At 48.0% G+C, this 11,376-nt stretch overlaps 1 long non-coding RNA gene across 1 annotated transcript; it reads right to left on the minus strand.

Annotated features, from left to right (window-relative positions):
• Nucleotides 1–941: 941 nt before the first annotated feature.
• LOC118236523 lies at nucleotides 942–10,616 on the minus strand. Its single transcript, XR_004767055.1, has 5 exons — nucleotides 10,552–10,616; nucleotides 9,675–9,732; nucleotides 8,861–9,005; nucleotides 4,186–4,291; nucleotides 942–1,696 (listed from the first exon to the last, which is right to left on the minus strand). It is a non-coding gene; the product is annotated as an uncharacterized LOC118236523 (long non-coding RNA).
• Nucleotides 10,617–11,376: the final 760 nt, after the last annotated feature.

Genomic DNA, 11,376 nt, shown 5'->3' on the forward strand with positions numbered 1-11,376 from the left:
TTCTTATTCTGCACTTGAAAAATTCCCTTGACGTTTTCTGTGAAAATATTTCAGTTAAATGAGTGAATTTCTGTTCACTCGAAAAGGAAATTCACCCCGACCCCTGGTCGCCATGGAGAGGAGGACGTCACATGACTCCAGGGGTTCTGGAACGTTCTGTGCTGTTTTTATACATATTTACGTTTATATTTGCCTGTCCAGAACCTTCGGCAACACATTTATTCAACTAAAATTCTATAAATCCAGACAAAGGAGAACAGCTTCGCCAGTGTATGTGCAGATTTTATGCGACCCTTTCAAACACTTTTTTCGGGAGAACCCGGCGTAGTTCGGTGTTAGCGACAGGCCGGGACTGAGGGGGGTGAATTTCCCCGGGGGCTGTGATCTGTCTAATTTAGGAACAGCGGGGGGGGTTTGCTGTTCCTCTGATCAGTGTTCCGGAACCTCTCATCCAGGCATAATGAGATGCAATATTAAAAACAGCACTGGCCTGGGAGACCATTGCACTAGTAGCAGGGTCATGAATGTTTGTTTCGGCAGGAAGAAGGAGAAGGAGTGCCTCTCCTGGAAGAACAGCAGTCAGAGCAGGACTGCTTCTGAGGCATCGGTCAGTGCCCCCCCCCCCCCCGACTAGCATTTACCCCCCTCCCCAGAGGGCAGGAAAGAAAATGGAGTCCAAGAAGAACAGTAAACATGGAAACTGCGCAGCCTCTGCAAAGTGGAATAAATAGTCCGTTTTGGGGTGGATGATAAAAAACATTTTTTTTCTGGTGGTGGGGGGTGATGGTGGTGAAGGGGATGGTGGTGGGAGGTGATGGGGGTGAGGGGGATGGGGGGGATGGGGGGTCGGAGGGTGGATTCTGTGAACCCTACATTGTCCATTTGGATGATGGACCCCTTTTCTTGCTTCAGTTGTTATCAGTCTGGTCAGAGGGACCACAAGAGTCTAAGCTTAAATGAAGAAACATTTTTTTTTACTTTATAGATCAGTGACACCGCAATTCTTCATTTTTGGGTGGTTTTGAGATGTGACTGTGCAGAGTCAGACAGTCGTTCCATTAGTCTGGTGCAAGCTAGTTTGCGGCTATTATTTATCTGTGTAATTAACTGCGAAATTAACAGAACTGTTATTCACGGGTGGTGTTAAGACATTGGGGCTCTGTTATATGCAGTCATGATCACGTTAAGAGTAGAAGTGTCCTGAACTCTTTATACCAGTTCTTAAAAGCACCTGTCCCAATCCCTCTCTTTGCTCTTGAGATTAGTCTGAAGATACCGTGGTCTCCAGGGTAACGGTGGGAAGAGGAAGGCATGCAGTGTTCACAGCGATTGGTGTACTCAGATACTGTGATCTCCATGGTAACGGCAGGGGGTTGATCTCACACAGTGTTTGTAGTGACTGGTGTACTCAGATACTGTGATCTCCACGGTAACAGCAGGGAGTTGATTGATCTCACACGGTGTTCTTGGCGACTGATGTACTCAGATGCTGTGGTCTCCGTGGTAACAGTGGGGAGGGAGCAGATCACACATAGTGCTCGCGGTGATTGATGAAGACGCGGTCCGCCCCCTTGTGGTGGCAGACCCAGCTGTGATAGGACAGCGGCTCATGGGCGGGGTTTCGGGGGTCCCTGTGAGGCATCCCTCTCACGGGCGCTCTGTTGGACACCTCAACCCGCCTGTCCACCCGGCGGACCTTCAAAAGAGGAAATACAATCATTCACTGCACATATACAGGAAGTGATAACGTTCAGTAATAGTGCACATATACAGGAAGTGAAAACATTCAGTTATAGTGCACATATACAGGAAGTGAAAACATTCAGTTATAGTGCACATATACAGGAAATGATGACATTCAGTAATAGTGCACATATACAGGAAGTGATGACATTCGGTAATAGTGCACATATACAGGAAGTGATAACATTCAGTTATAGTGCACATATACAGGAAGTGATAACATTCAGTTATAGTGCACATATACAGGAAGTGAGGACATTCAGTAATAGTGCACATATACAGGAAGTGATGACATTCAGTTAGTGCACATATACAGGAAGTGAGGGCTTATTCAGTAACAGTGAAAACACAGGAAGTGATGACATATTCATATTCCATAGACAGGAAGTGAGGACATATTCCATACCAGTGCACGTATACAGGAAGTGAAAACATTCAGTTATAGTGCACATATACAGGAAGTGAAAACATTCAGTTATAGTGCACATATACAGGAAATGATGACATTCAGTAATAGTGCACATATACAGGAAGTGATGACATTCGGTAATAGTGCACATATACAGGAAGTGATAACATTCAGTTATAGTGCACATATACAGGAAGTGATAACATTCAGTTATAGTGCACATATACAAGAAGTGAGGACATTCAGTAATAGTGCACATATACAGGAAGTGATGACATTCAGTTAGTGCACATATACAGGAAGTGATGACATTCAGTTATAGTGCACATATACAGGAAGTGAGGACATTCAGTAATAATGCACATAGACAGGAAGTGAGGGCTTATTCAGTAACAGTGAAAACACAGGAAGTGATGACATATTCATATTCCATAGACAGGAAGTGAGGACATATTCCATACCAGTGCACGTATACAGGAAGTGAAGACACGTTCAGTAATAGCGGACATATTAAAGCCCAGGTTTTCTAAATACAATTTTATTAACACTGCATGTAATTGGATGCAGTTAAAGTGCATAAATTCAGGAAATTATGAAGCATTTGGGACACAGAATTCCAACTACGTTAAACAACATTTATTTATTTTTCCTTATATCAGTGCTCAGAGTTGTTACTACTGGTTTCTCTTGGTTCATATCAACATGGCTCACATAAGCTGCACCATACTAGGGGTCAGGAACAGCCCCCATCAGAAATGAATCATTAATGAGTCTAATAATTAAAAACCCTTCTGTAACGGGCTGTCCCTGTTCCCCCTTGCCCTCTCCAGAAAGGAGAGCCTCCTCGCTGTTCCATCGTTCGCTTGAATAATGACCCACAATGCATCACTGTCCGTCCGCTCCTTTGCATTTTTCCCCTGTCTAATGGGAATGTCCTTCTCGTAGCACGCTAATGGGAATTAGCATGCTACGAGATGCTAATGGGAATTTCCTTCTCTCTTAGCGCTCGCTAAGGCTAAGTGTATGCAGGGAGGCTGAGGAGTGCTGCTAATTAGAGTGAGCTGACAGCCCCTCCAGAGAGAGAGAGAGAGCAAGAGAGGGGGACAGAGAGAGAGAGCGAGAGAGGGGGACAGAGAGAGAGAGTGAGAGAGAGGGAGAGAGAGAGAGAGAGAGAGAGAGAGTGGGAGAGAGGGAGGGAGAGAGAGAGTGAGAGAGGGGGACAGAGAGAGAGAGCGAGAGAGGGGGACAGAGAGAGAGAGTGAGAGAGGGGGAGAAAGAGAAAGAGTGAGAGAGGGGGAGAGAGAGCGAGAGAGCGAGAGAGGGGGACAGAGAGAGAGAGTGAGAGAGGGGGAGAGAGAGAGCGAGCAAGAGACCGTGAAAGGAGAGGGAGATTGAGTGTGAAGAAACGAGAAGGAGTGAGGGAGGAAGGGAGAAACAGAGGTATAGAGAGACCAAAGGACTGGAGGAATAGAGAGAGAGAAGAAAAAGAGGAGGAGAATTATGTCATCAATTAGCACTAGCAGTCATCCCATCATGTGATTTAATGCAGTAGAACGGGTAAGGAGCTGATCTGGTAACCTGAAGGTCACGGGTTTGATTCCCGTGCAGAACACTGCCGTTGTGCCCTTGAGCACAATGCACTTAATCTGCATTGCTTCAGTACGTATCCAGCTGTATAAACAGACGCAATGTATATGCTGTGTAAAAAGTTGTGCAACTTGCTTACACAACGTTTTGCCTGTAATGTAATGCTTTGGAATAAAGTTTTGGAAAATCTTTCCCTCTTGGGCAACAGAATAACTTTTAAATATGTATATAATTTATTAGAAGTTCTTATCCAGAGCAGCGAACATAATTTCCCATGCATTCCATTCAGACAGGTGGGATTTTTAAGGCACAGAGAAAGAACCCGACTGGGATTTTTAAGCCCAGTCCCAAAGACAGAAGTGCTGAGTAAAAACCATCGCCTGAAAAAGGGAAAAAGAGAAACACGCGCGTTTGGGAGGGAGAGCCGCGCGAGCGCTAGAGCTCACCTGGGGTACCTGGTGCGTCACCAGCGTGTGATTGACAGGCAGGCGGGCGGCTGGTCGTCTCTCAGCGTAGGGCGGGGGAGGCTTGTGCGTCGGAGGAAGATCGATCCTGCGGTGGAAACAAACGGATCGGATCGTAAACGTGATCAGAATTAGAATTATGTTAATTATGGGGCTCTCCAGTTCCAGGGTTGGGGATCCCAGCAGGCCCTGGGGCTCTCCAGGACCAGGGTTGGGGATCCCAGCAGACCCTGGGGCTCTCCAGGACCAGGGTTGGGGATCCCAGCAGACCCTGGGGCTCTCCAGGACCAGGGTTGGAGACTCCTGGCTCCAGATCAGAAATAGCCGAGCACTAAAACATCTAATTTAATTAATTGAGCTTTTGAATGAGGAGTCATAGCACTGGAACAGAACAAAAGCCTGAACCCACACTGACCTGCCTCTGATAAGGCTGGGTACCCTGGCTTTACACCGCAGGTAAATGAGGAGCATATATCATTTATCATATCACCTTAAAGTCTAATGTTCTCTTCACAATCAGCGCACACTCTGAAAAAGCAGTCATCGTTCAGGTAATCAGAAAGGACTTTCAGACACTATTCGGAACGGTAAGATAAAATAAGCTTCAGCAGAGATTTAATTTCTCCAAAAGCTGCCAGGTGTTGAATGAATGCGGCGAATCAAATCAGATCGACTCGACTCTCTGCTGCCACCTAAAGGCTGGACCCGAGAAGCTGTCTGAGAAATTCTTGCATCATTTCTTCTGAGCCATTGATTTTATTAACGGGCCTGAAGGTTCAGAGTCATAGGGACACCTTATTGGGTCAAACAGCATTTTAACTGCATTAATCACAGATCTGTACTGGCGTGCGCACACACACATACACTCACACGTGCACACACACATACTCTCACACATGCACACACACTCACACACAAACACACACACACACACACATACACTCACACATGCACACACACATACTCTCACACATGCACACACACACTCACACACAAAGACACACACACACATACACGCACACATGCACACACACAGTCACACACAAACACACTCACACACTCTCTCTCTCACACAAACACACTCACACACTCTCTCTCTCACACACACACACACACACACTCTCTCTCTCTCTGTCTCTCCCACACACACACACACACACACACTCGCACGCGCGCGCACGCTTCACAGTATCGGATTTGTTGCCTGTCTGCCACAGGCCATGACGAGCGAGCTCCAGTAAAACACTACGGTGAGAATTCTGCCGTTAAGAGGCTCCCAACCTCACTGCGGCCCGAAACAAAAAGGGCTCAGTTTACCCCAGTCGCCCCGCGAGTCCCCTAAATATCACCAACAACCCCCAACACGAATCCCCCCCCCACCCCCACCCCCCACACCTGCAACGGCAGCTAACCGGGGAGCTTATCAAACAGACAGAACTCTGTTGCGTTCTGAAGCGTCCATCGTCCGAACAGAAAGTTCAGTTTTCTCGCTCTAACGTGTGAAATTAGTCGTGACTGATGGATTGGGTGGAAGGGGGCTTTTAAATCAGAGCACTCTCACTCTCTCTACCTTCCATCACACCCCCCCCACCGCCACCCCAAAAGTAAATGTTCCCACATTTGTTACATTTCAAACATTTTTTACAAATATATAAATCAATACACGAAGCCTGACTGATGTGAAAACAGTAAGCAGAGAGTTCAGGTCGGGGTGAAGCAGAGAGCTGGGTCAGCAGTACTGGGCCCGGTTCTGAAACAAGGAAGATACAGAGGTTCTGGAAAAAGGTTCAAAGTAGGGCAACCAAATTGATTCGTCCAGTTCGATGCCACCATCTTCTTCCTAAGGAGACATTCATTGTTTTAAATCAAATCCACCGTGAACCCTGAACACGTTCTCATGCATTATGAAAGGAGCAGCTCCTGCGGATGAGAGGCGGGGTGAGAGGCGGGGTGAGAGATGGGGCGCTAATGCATTGTGACGTTCTGGTACCGCAGGAGCTGCTGACACAAAGTTCAGAGGACGTACGACATTAAACATTCATGAGGCCCCCCAACGCTGGCATCTGGAAACAGACCTGCCTGCTTTCCGTTTCTGACGGTTAAAAAAGAAACACACCACCAGACCACAGACACAGGGGCGACCACCTTGTCTGAGATGGGCCAGTGTGGGCACAGGTCCCTGTTCCAGCCCAATACTGAAAGACCTGATTCAACTGGTCAAGGTTGTGATAGAAGACCGCAACTGAACTCCTGTTTCTAAACAGTTCACGGCCCTCCTGGTCCCAGAGAGCCGACCAGCTCAGACCACAGAAACCAGGTAAATTGAGGTGAGAACTGTGTAATCAAACTGCCTTAACTGATAAACTGCAGTCTTGTATCTCTCCAGGACGGAGGGGCTGCAGAGCTCTGCTGAAGACATTAGGGGGAAAACGGAGAGCCGAAATGAGCTGGCTGACTCGTTCAGGTCACGAGGAGCAGGACCTGAAGCCGAAGAACCCCCCCCCCCCAACGGGCTCGGGACGAGCTCTGTGCTGGGGGAGCATCACGGAAAGGCGCTAACAGCAGCCCAGCCGCGTAAATCAAGCGCACGCTCCGTCGCGCTCGGCCGCAGAAGAGGGAACCATAAACAATGGAATGGAATGTTCTGGAACCCTCTCCCCGACGAACACCTGAGAATTCTCCTCGGCTCGACACCGAGGCCGCAGCCGAAAACAAGGCTGTAACCCTCCAGGTGGCCAATATGGCGGGACGCCTCTCCTCACCTCATATCTGCGTGTGCGCAGATTTAAAAAAAATTTTTTTATTGGTTTGCTTTTTTTTGTCTGGTGACTGCTTTGCTTCACCCAGTTTGACAGTACATCATAAAGAGAGTTGCACTTACTGTAACCACACAGTAAACAGCTTGGTGATCTCTACTTTAAAAGTTATTTATCAAAATAAAGAAATGTCCTCTATTGCTAAAATGCAAGATCTGAGTCCATTTCTGTGAATAAATGACACAACACTATTGCGCGCTCTTGCATCCATGTTCCCATAGCGTGAGTGGGTATTTCAGTGAGAGCATGACCGGACTGGACACACAATAACCTCCCTTCCCCAACTGTCACTACAATATGACACATCACATCAGGACAAACGGCTATAAGAAAAATACTGTGGCCAAAAAAAAAAAAAAATTATTATAATAAAACGATTTTTTAAAAACCCAACAAGAGCTTTCAGGATCAGATCTAATGTCACCAAAATGGCATGTCAGTAAATTAACTAGTGAGTCATCCAATTGCATTGTCGGTTAATACAAGAAGGCCGGAAAACAAAAGTTTCATATTCCACTGATTCATAGCGCATTAAAATAACACGCCAATGCACAAAACTATCTCGGTTCCGAGCCAGGATTGAATTGACCTTCATTTGGGAACAGGACGCCTATTTGGCGTTCAATTACGAAAGGAACCACGTGATTCATTGGCGTTGCACAATACAGAATTCACCCTCAGTCCGCTAAATTTGGACTCATTGAAGAAGGCCAATGGTCAGTTGATTTATATTGGTCCGTTTAACACCGGGAGACTATAAAATTCCACGGCGCCTTTTTCATTGACGCGTGAACTTCACAAGCGACAACCGAAGTAAAATTACGCAATTCAACGCAAATTACGGCATCACCATCTATTATTGTGTACTTTACTCAGACAAGGGTGACATCTGTGCAATGTGTTTTGCGGTAGCAGTCTTCTGTCCCTGAACAGCACGACTGAGCGGCATCTCAATTTCCTCGATAACATCGATCTCTCTCTAAAAGGGAAACGATCGGCTGCTAAACGAATCTTTACTAACGGACGAGTAGATGCGCAAAGATGGAACGAATGCGATTCGTCATAATTGCCATCGCCCCTGACAACGACGGCACCGCCCACTGACAAGGTCATACAATTACAGCTGAAAATACAGCAGACATTTTTTAAGAATGACTCCGCGTCGAAATGAAGAGCTCGCGACAGGAGGCGCGCACGTGTGTCTCGCCACTCTCCCAGTCGTGAAGAGAGTCTCAAAAGTTACAGCGGGTAAAGGCGAAGAAAACAGGTGATGTCATCATTCCTGGTTTTACACCGGAACATTTAAAAAAAAGTCCCTCCGCAGTCAAGAAATATCACTTTCCATATTCCAGTAATTCCACATTAATTACACAGTAGGGGGAAAAAGATAAACGCAACCATATGTTGATTCTTATTTATTTTTATATTTCGTTAAGTGGTAAGTCTGGTAATTTAAAACTTCAGGGGCCTCGGCGTCCTTTAGAAAAAAAATCTAAAGAAACAGAGAGAGGAGACCCGGGCAGGATTTAATTCTTCCGCCAATTCAAACGAGTCATTAATCCTTCCCGCAGCGGAAGGAACAGTTCGGCTAATGACCACAAACCTGCTCATTTACACCTGTGGAGAAATCAGCATGATGTAAAAAAAAAAAAAAAAAAAAAAAAATTGGTGTGGTCGTCCACACGGAAGATGCTCATTTGGAATGGTGTGAGGAGCACAACCATAGAGTTCTTCTAAGATCAAAACTGATCCTAGATCAGCTCACTGGTAGCGCAGTGTGAGACAGCATCGCACGCGTGTTGCGGCAGGTGCACAGAGAAGCAGACCTGAGCGGCACTCACACTTTGTCGGAGTACGTGGGCGGCTGGGACCTGCAGGCCAGGAGGGCGACGATGGTGAAGACCGTGATGAGGAAGAGGCCGAGGATGGCCCCGATGACCGCTCCCGCCACTGCCACCAGGGACGCCCGCTGCCTCTGGGACAGGTCTGTGTGGCACAGCACAGTGTGGGGAGGAGACGGCACAGTTTGGTGAGGTTCTGATACAGTACAGCACAGTACGGCACAGTTTGGTGAGGATATGGCACAGTACAGCACAGTACAGCACAGTTTGGTGAGGTTCTGATACAGTACAGCACAGTTTGGTGAGGTTCTGATACAGTACAACACAGTTTGGTGAGGATATGGCACAGTACAGCACAGTACAGCACAGTGTGGTGAGGATATGGCACAGTACAGCACAGTTTGGTGAGGTTCTGATACAGTACAGCACAGTACAACACAGTTTGGTCAGGGAAACACACAACCCCATTCAGCAGGGTGAAGTTACAACTCAATGAGAGCCCAGCACAGGAAGACCTGAGTCAAACATGCATGTGAAATTAACTCTTCACATGCCAGTACACTCTGAGAACACCCAGTAGACCACTGAGAATTTTCAACACTAACCAACGAAAACATGCAGTTTTGCTGAAAGGATTACTGTTTTCTAACTACTGGTGATGCAGCCATGCAGCACACACCCATGCAGCACATGCATGCAGCACAGAACCATGCAGCACCTCCATGCAGCACGCAGTCGTGCAGCACAGCATGGAAACGGACTCAGAGGCACCAATGTGCGCACCAAGGGAGCGGATACAGACCAAAGGACAAACCTGCAATTATACGAATACAGAATCATAAATCATCCATCAGTTAAAAGCAAATACTGTTCTGGGGAAAAAATAACATGGTGAAATATTAAATGTGTCCCGTCAAAAATATATGAATCTTAGCTCTTATACTTTTTAATAGATATGATATTTTTAAACCACGGCATTCAATTTATGTGTACAATTACATGTGAATGTAGGGGTAGGCTGGTTTATTTTTACAGTTATGGAAAAAATTTCTCTCTTGTATAAAAGAGCGATATTCAGCTATAACACACCCGCCCACCCCCACAGCGACTGGAATAAATCCAAGAAAACTTCGACTGTCAGAAGAAAGTGCATTTACTCCTTGTGGGTTAGGCAGGCAGAAGCCGATCCCGATCAGCCGCAGCATGGGGCCGCCGTTAGCCCGGCACTAAGTCTCCCGTTAGCTCGGCGCTAAGTATCCCGTTAGCCCGGCGCTAAGTCTCCCGTTAGCCCGGCGCTAAGTCCCCCGTTAGCCCGGCGCTAAGTCCCCCGTTAGCCCGGCGCTAAGTCCCCGTTAGCCGGGCGCTAAGTCCCCGTTAGCCCGGCACTAAGTCCCCGTTAGCCCTGCGCTAAGTCCCCGTTAGCCCTGCGCTAAGTCCCCGCTAGCCGAGCGCTAAGTCCCCATTAGCCCGGCGCTCAGTCGCGGCGCTAAGTCCCCCGTTAGCCCGGCGCTAAGTCGCGGCGTTAAGTCCCCTGTTAGCCCGGCGCTAAGTCCCCCGTTAGCCCGGCGCTAAGTCCCCGTTAGCCCAGCGCTAAGTCCCCGTTAGCTCGGCGCTAAGTCCCCCGTTAGCCCGGCGCTAAGTCCCTGTTAGCCCGGCGCTAAGTCCCCGTAATTAGGCTTCACGCTGCTCACCGCTCACAACGCCGACGTGCTTTTTCTCAGACTCGTTTCCTCACGACTCGTCAGGGTTCGGAATCGGCGCTCAACCCCCCCCCCCCCGCGCCGTGCTCCTGCGCTGTTGCGTAACGGAGGTTTTAGCGAGAGAGAGAGAGAGAGAGCGAGCGAGCGAATGGGCTGTTTACTCTCTGCTCGTTCAATCACACGCTCGTTAGCCATCGCGGTGGGGGGGGGGGGCGGGTTCCAGCGGAGGGATTACCGTCAATTAATTCAAATTAATTACGCACGGTGGACTGGCTCTGGCCGCAGGGATCACACGCGCCGCGGCGAGAGGGCGCGCTATCAGCCCGGGACAGGAACAGGAAACACTCAGTCCCACAGACCGAACAGGTGCGGTTATAAGACAGGGGTGGAAGTGCAGGGGGGGGGGTCACATGAAGTTGAACCGAAACCATGTAGAGAGTTTGTGATGAAGACCATTTGGGATGAAGAGCTGGGGGAGGGGGTGGGGTGGGGGGGCATGTCACTGCCCGAGGTGTTTGACAGCAGTGAGATTTTTTTTTTGAGGGGTGGGGGGGTTGAGGTTCCTGCAGAACACCCCATATAGAGAGCTGCCCTGTCACTCCTGCTTGTCACAGACACGAGGGAATTCTGGGATTGATGTGACCCCACAACCACAACAGCCCTCCACACCCCCTCCCCCATTTAAATCAAACCCTTCAAACGAAAACACCACAAAAACCCCAGACACCCAAAGGCAAAAAAAACCAAAAAAAAAAACACAAACGACACAATAAAAACAGAACAATACAATGGAGCCCCTTTACATCGCGTTATTCA

The sequence above is a fragment of the Anguilla anguilla genome, chromosome 9 (genome assembly GCF_013347855.1).
Source record: "Anguilla anguilla isolate fAngAng1 chromosome 9, fAngAng1.pri, whole genome shotgun sequence".
Classification (NCBI taxonomy): Eukaryota; Metazoa; Chordata; class Actinopteri; order Anguilliformes; family Anguillidae; genus Anguilla; species Anguilla anguilla.